Source organism: Pogoniulus pusillus, chromosome 5 (genome assembly GCF_015220805.1).
Source record: "Pogoniulus pusillus isolate bPogPus1 chromosome 5, bPogPus1.pri, whole genome shotgun sequence".
Classification (NCBI taxonomy): domain Eukaryota; kingdom Metazoa; phylum Chordata; class Aves; order Piciformes; family Lybiidae; genus Pogoniulus; species Pogoniulus pusillus.
The window spans coordinates 34,280,305-34,286,304 of NC_087268.1; the positions used below are offsets into that span (position 1 = coordinate 34,280,305).

Here is a 6,000-nt window from a genome sequence, read left to right on the forward strand (position 1 = left end):
GAAAGGAAAGGGAAAGGAAAGGAAAGGAAAAGAAAATTAAAAGGAAAGGAAAAGGTTAGGGAAGATGAAAAGAATTATAATCACTTATGGAAGGTCTGCATGTGAAGAACTAACAACATGGCTGCATTATTGAGGATGTTATAAAACACTGCACTCAGTGATGCTTCATAATTGTACAAGATAACTTAAAAATCCAGCAAAGCTAAAAAAACCCAAACAAACCAACATTGAGTGCTTGAATCCAAAGGCTTGCTTTGCAAGCAGGGCAGTAGACTAACTCTCAAAGTGTGCATTGCTACAGGTTTTGTGAGACCAAGTCATTTCACCAGTCTGCCTCATGTCTCCATGAGACGTGCAAAAGTTACAAAAGGGAATCTGTATTACAGAGCTTGTTTGTGACATTGCTGAGTGCTGCTACTGTGTGTATAACCCTTATTATGTGCATGTAAAAAGGGGGTATACTTGTCCTAGCAGAACATTAGCGTCTGATTAGACCCACTGGGGCTACTGCATTCCAAACAATTAATCAGATCAGTAGTATCCAAATTGGTCAGGAAGGCTACAGACATTAAAAATGGGAGTTTTTTTGGCCTGCAAGCAAGCAGAGGTCAACATGAACTCAGAAGACCTGTCAGCAGGCCACCCATTAACAAGGATTTCACCATTAATTATTTCCTCTCTATACAAGACTGATGCAAGAAATAAAGAGCAGCTAACAGGCTATTTCAGTTTGTCTTGAATTTGCATGTATTTTGAATCATTAAAAAATAAGTGGAAATTATCAGAACTGGAAAAGGTATGCACACACAAACCATTTAAGCATAGATTTGACGGAATAGTAAGAGATTTAGACGTTGATGTTACACATTAACATATCGTCATTGTATTAACAATGCTAAAATGAATAGTTGTGCTATTTGCTTTAACGAAAGAGAATGATAGCTCAGTCGCTGTGAATAATGCATGAGGCTGAATTCAACTTATTCACCTCATCTTGCATTCAGTCTAACCCCCCTACAAAATAGACATATTTAGTATTAAGTAACAATTTCTTGTTTTAACTTCCATATCATTACTTGAGTGCAGTTAGAGATTGGTTGGAAAATTGCATATGGAGTAGTTTTCAATGTATTAGCATTTTCAGATGCAGTCTCAGTGTCAGATGGAGGCTAGACTGAGAGTTTTTCTATTTTTCCCATTTAAATCTTTTAGACTCTCAATAAAATTTTAATAGGTTATAGAGCAATCAATTAAATCTCCTTATTTGGGTGCATTACAGGGTTATGCTCTTGTGAGTATCTAGCTAGTGTTAATCAACCAAGGAAAAAAAGTATTTTGCACTTTAAAACTGTGTAAAATGCTATGTTTGCGAATTAAGGATCTCACACAATTTCCAGTTGAGAAGCCTTGTTAATAATAGCAATGCATTAATGTGTTACAATTTCCAGCTGAAGAAAGTTATGTGGGAAAGAGGGCTCATTATTAACTCTATTCAAGTGAACTTATTTTCATAGTTTTTTTCTCTTAAAGAAAACTGCTCTTTCTTATCACTTTGAAAACCTTAACTGCCCAAGACAGATACAAGGTCACCCACTCTCCCTTAGCAGGCATAAAGATTCCTTAGGAAAATATACTGTAAGGCTCTCAGGGATGTTTCTAGCCTCTTATACTTGGAAAGTCAACCTGCCTTTGGCCCTGGTGGGTTGACCAAGAAGCTGTATCCAAAAAATAATAATGAAGATGAACCTGCTTTAGCATGGGAGTTGGACTAGCTGATGTCCAGATGTCACTTCCAATCCCTACCATTCTGTTATTCTGTGACAACAGTGAAACAGAATACCATTAGGTAATCTCATTCTCTTGCTGTTTATTGTTTTCCCAAACAACAGCAAAAGAAAGCAACATCTGAGTCCCTGTGGTAGGCCTCATAGGCCCAAAATATGCTTACACATGTCCTGCCTTGCCTAGGCATGCTTTTCTGCTCCACCAGAGAGGCAAGCATGGGAAACGGACACAAAATCGGGAGCCAGAGAGTCTGGCCTGCCCAGGGTCCTGTGGTGTAAGGTGCACACACTTAGCTTGTGCCTGCCTAGTGCAAGGCCTCTGCTTTTCCCAGACTAGGGAAAAGTGAGCCTGTGGCTTTGCCTAATATGGTAAGGTTTGGCTAATTCCCATCCTGATTGGCTGTTCTGTGTCCAAAGGGCAACTAATCTCAGCCCACATTGATAAAAGGAGATACACAAGTGAACAACCTGCTTTTGCTTCCCTGCTCTTTGCCTGCTCTCTCTGCTGTGCCGCTATTGCACACTGCCTTACTGCTTGCCTGGTAAACTCCACTGCCACCAGTTACCAGCAGCAGACCCTGGATGCCTGCATGCAATCGGCCTGTGTGGCCAGCATGACATTGTGCTGAGACTGCACCACATCTGCCTTCTGCACCTGAAGGTCCTGCCTAGAATCCCTGGACATATACACAGATCGTCCAGTAGAAGCCAGGAGACAAGGTCAGAGATTGTCTGCATCCTGTCCCCAGAAGCTGGGAAGATTCAAGCCTCACCATCCAACAAGACAGAGTCCCCTGAAAGCATCTGGGCACTGTCTGGACTGTGGCAAAGCCCCTGTGAGGATAATAATTATAATTTGTGAGTAAATGCTCAAATGCCTCTTTGTAATTCTCTACTGCCTTCTGCCATAGAGCAGAAAGAGCTCCTTGAGCCCATCTAGTGGATAAGCGGAATTTGAGTGCAGGAACCTTCTCTTATAGTTCAATTAATGTATATATTTTGCTGGTTCTTAATATTATCCATAGAATGTTTCCATGACAACGTAAGAACCAAAATAATTAAAATTAGTGGTCAGGGGTGGTGAGAGTTCTGAATAGCAAAATTAATAAACAACATTAATTTTGGAAAATATCATCTCACATCAATTAATTCCCCCTCTGCAACAGTCCTGTCATTAAACAACTATGAGAAAGTAGGGTTTATTAGAATGGCTCACAGTAACTTTAGTGTACAGTAACATTTAACAGTAGTAAAAGAGCAGAAAGTTATTTTCATAGCAACCAGAGAGGTAGAGGGGGCAAAGGTTAGAGCAATTAACAGGGCGGATGGAGCTGAAAGGTGATGACAACAGACTTAATGAGCAAGATTTAATAGTGACAGGTACCTGTCCATCAGAACTGCAGGACAGCATCCCCACCACCTTGCTTTCTCACTGCTGGGTAACAGCCGCCTCTTACTCTGTTACGTTTCCTGGAGAGGAACAGAAGATTAAGGTATCTTGCATCAGTCTTGTGATGAACATCTTCCAGGCATGGTACTTTAGATTTCCTGTGTGAAAGACCCTGCATAGCCAGAGGCTATTTGCCTTAGTCCTAAATATACACCAATGTCTGTTTAGAAAAATCAAGATATTATCCCTCTGTCACACTGGTCATAACAAGCAGCATTTTGGTGTTGTAACATTAGTCACAGGAGTACTCCAGGGCAATGTATGCCTAAACAGGAAAATGGGAAGTAAAATTCACAGAACAATCCAAGAAAAAGTTACTGTGATTCTTTAAAAGAAGGACAATGCCTGGAAAATAGTTTAGTATTTTTTGAAGACATTATAATGATTAATGATGTTTTTAATAAATGCTGCACATGATGCATGGCAGCACTCCTTCAACAGTGTACCATGCAACACAGCTATTGCCAGTTTGCTGATGCTATTGTAAAATACTATGTAATTTCTTACTTGTTTAGGCAGGCTGCGTCATACAAAAAAGCAGTTCCTTCAAAGTAAGATTCAAGGCAATAAATTGCTGCTAATAGTGGAATTTAGTCCCAAACATAGTAAAATTTTGAAGTTTTCCTTGAAATTCATAGAACCATAAAATCGCAGAATCTTCTGAGTTTGAGAAGGGTGCTAAGATCATCAAGTCCAACCATAATCCAAACCATTATGTTTGGATTCAGACTTCAACCGCTTGTATTTCTCAGTAATGCCTTTGGTAAACCCAGGAAAGATCTTTTTGGACTTGGTACTATCATAAAAGGACTTCCCTTCATGCTAATATTATGTCTTTCTTCTTGTCCTGCTATTATAGAAGAAGAAGAGTAGTTTCCTGGAACAACTGACATTCATTAACAGATCCTATCATTCATCAAACATAAACAGTTTGCTAAGCCAAGCTCTGTCTATGGAAACAAATCCATCCCCTGTATTTCTAAGGAGTCAGCACACATTGTCATGTCTCAATAAGGAGCTGGATAAATATTATAAAATATTGTTTCAGTAGAGCAGATGTTCAGACCATATTGATACCTACTAACAAACTTGGACCCCCTTGGGGCGAGAAACATTATTTACAATGAAACTGAATTATCTCTGTATGTGTATGCAACATGCTACCTAAGGCAAAGAATAAGATTACTTTCACATTAAAATAAATACAAAACAAACTCAAGTACAGACCTACAACCCTATGTGCTTGAATATAGGTTTTGTAAACCCAGAAATTGTCTACTAGTTGTTAACATATTTGTTTATAAGCTGATTAAGCATATGTTGCAAGCATTAAAAAAAAAAAAGCTATTTTTCTGTTTCTAGATAGGTAAAGGAGTTTGATTTTAGCATTTTGTTTCAACTAGCATATAGACTGTCATCTGTAAAGGACAAAATAAACTCTATCTACACTAAATGGTATGTGTGATTTTTGTTTATATTAGAAAGCAGCACAAATTAGCCCCAGGGATCTCTCAGGGCTTTTCTAAATTATGATTTCATAAGAATAGCTACAGTACTGTCATCCTATAATCTCTATTTCATCCTGCTATCTTTAAAAAAAGAAGTTCTAGAATCATTATGAGAGATTATTAGCATGAAGCAGTTGGGATAGAGAAGGTGCAAATTAACATCCTTAATTTTACATGAACTCCACAAGCACCAGCCTTCACTGCTGCTGAATCAGTTTTTGATGGCTCTTCTCCAAATACACAGATAGCTTACAGATTTAAAGATGAAAAGGAGTTACTTGGTACAGAAGAGCAAGTGATAGAGAGTTTAGGCATCTTTATGCCATAAATTCAGAAAATTCTTAGTGAGATCTTATTATTTGATGAAGAAGCAGACAATATGCATAAAGTCATGACACTAAATGAGGTGACAGAAAGGGTAAGACAAGACTCAGAGAGCCAAAATGACACAAGTCCAACAAAATTCTCTATGTATTTTCTTTTCCTGAGGTTAATGAAGCCTGAAGAAAGATAAAGAACAACAATGAAAATGTTTACAGGCATTAATTCCTTATTAAAAGATTAAAGCTAGTTCATGTGCTGAATATTAAATTATTTTGCTGTGAACTCTATCCTTGCTTCCTACATCTTCTACACACTAACCTACTCATCCTGAAAGTGAGCTACCCACAGCTACAACAGCAGCCAAGATCATCTGAGTGTAGTAATGTTTTGCATATCAGAAAAATATGCAAATTCATATAATTCCAGTAAGTAAACCCACCACCTCTTTAAACTTCAATTTAAATTCCTACAAGTGGTCAAATACCAGGAATAAAATATCTTTATAGAAAAACTCACCAGAAGCTCTATGAATATGTGGTTTGGTATCTTGGATTCTACATTAAGAGCATGTATACCATTCAAATAATCTCACTAGCATCAAATCTTTAACTGTCAAGGATCCTGTATAAGGAAGATAAGCTCTGCCAAGGCCCTTATTTGTAAACAGAGTACAGCTGCCAAGGGATTCAGAATACTCTTAAGTTACCTCATCACGTCTATGGGAGCATACTGTAGAACAGACTTTGTCAGCTTGCAAACAGAACACGTGTCTCCCAATCTGTAACAGATCTTTCAAGTATTAAAAATGGATAAAGATGAGGTACTATTTAAATCCTGCAGATTTCAGATAACACATTTGCTGGTTTACAGCTTACAAAGCCAAATTATTGCTCAGGGCTTCAGATTTTTTCCCCCACATTCCACATCCTTCCCA

General features: G+C 38.1%; 1 protein-coding gene across 2 annotated transcripts in view; it reads right to left on the reverse strand.

Moving 5' to 3' along the window:
• MYO16 (myosin XVI) overlaps positions 1–3,249 on the reverse strand; it is a 438,909-nt gene extending 435,660 nt beyond the window's left edge. For both annotated transcript variants that reach the window (XM_064143768.1, XM_064143767.1), the window contains exon 1: positions 3,169–3,249. The gene's annotated coding sequence lies outside the window, so the exon portion shown is untranslated. The remainder of the gene's footprint in view (positions 1–3,168) is intronic.
• Positions 3,250–6,000: the final 2,751 nt, after the last annotated feature.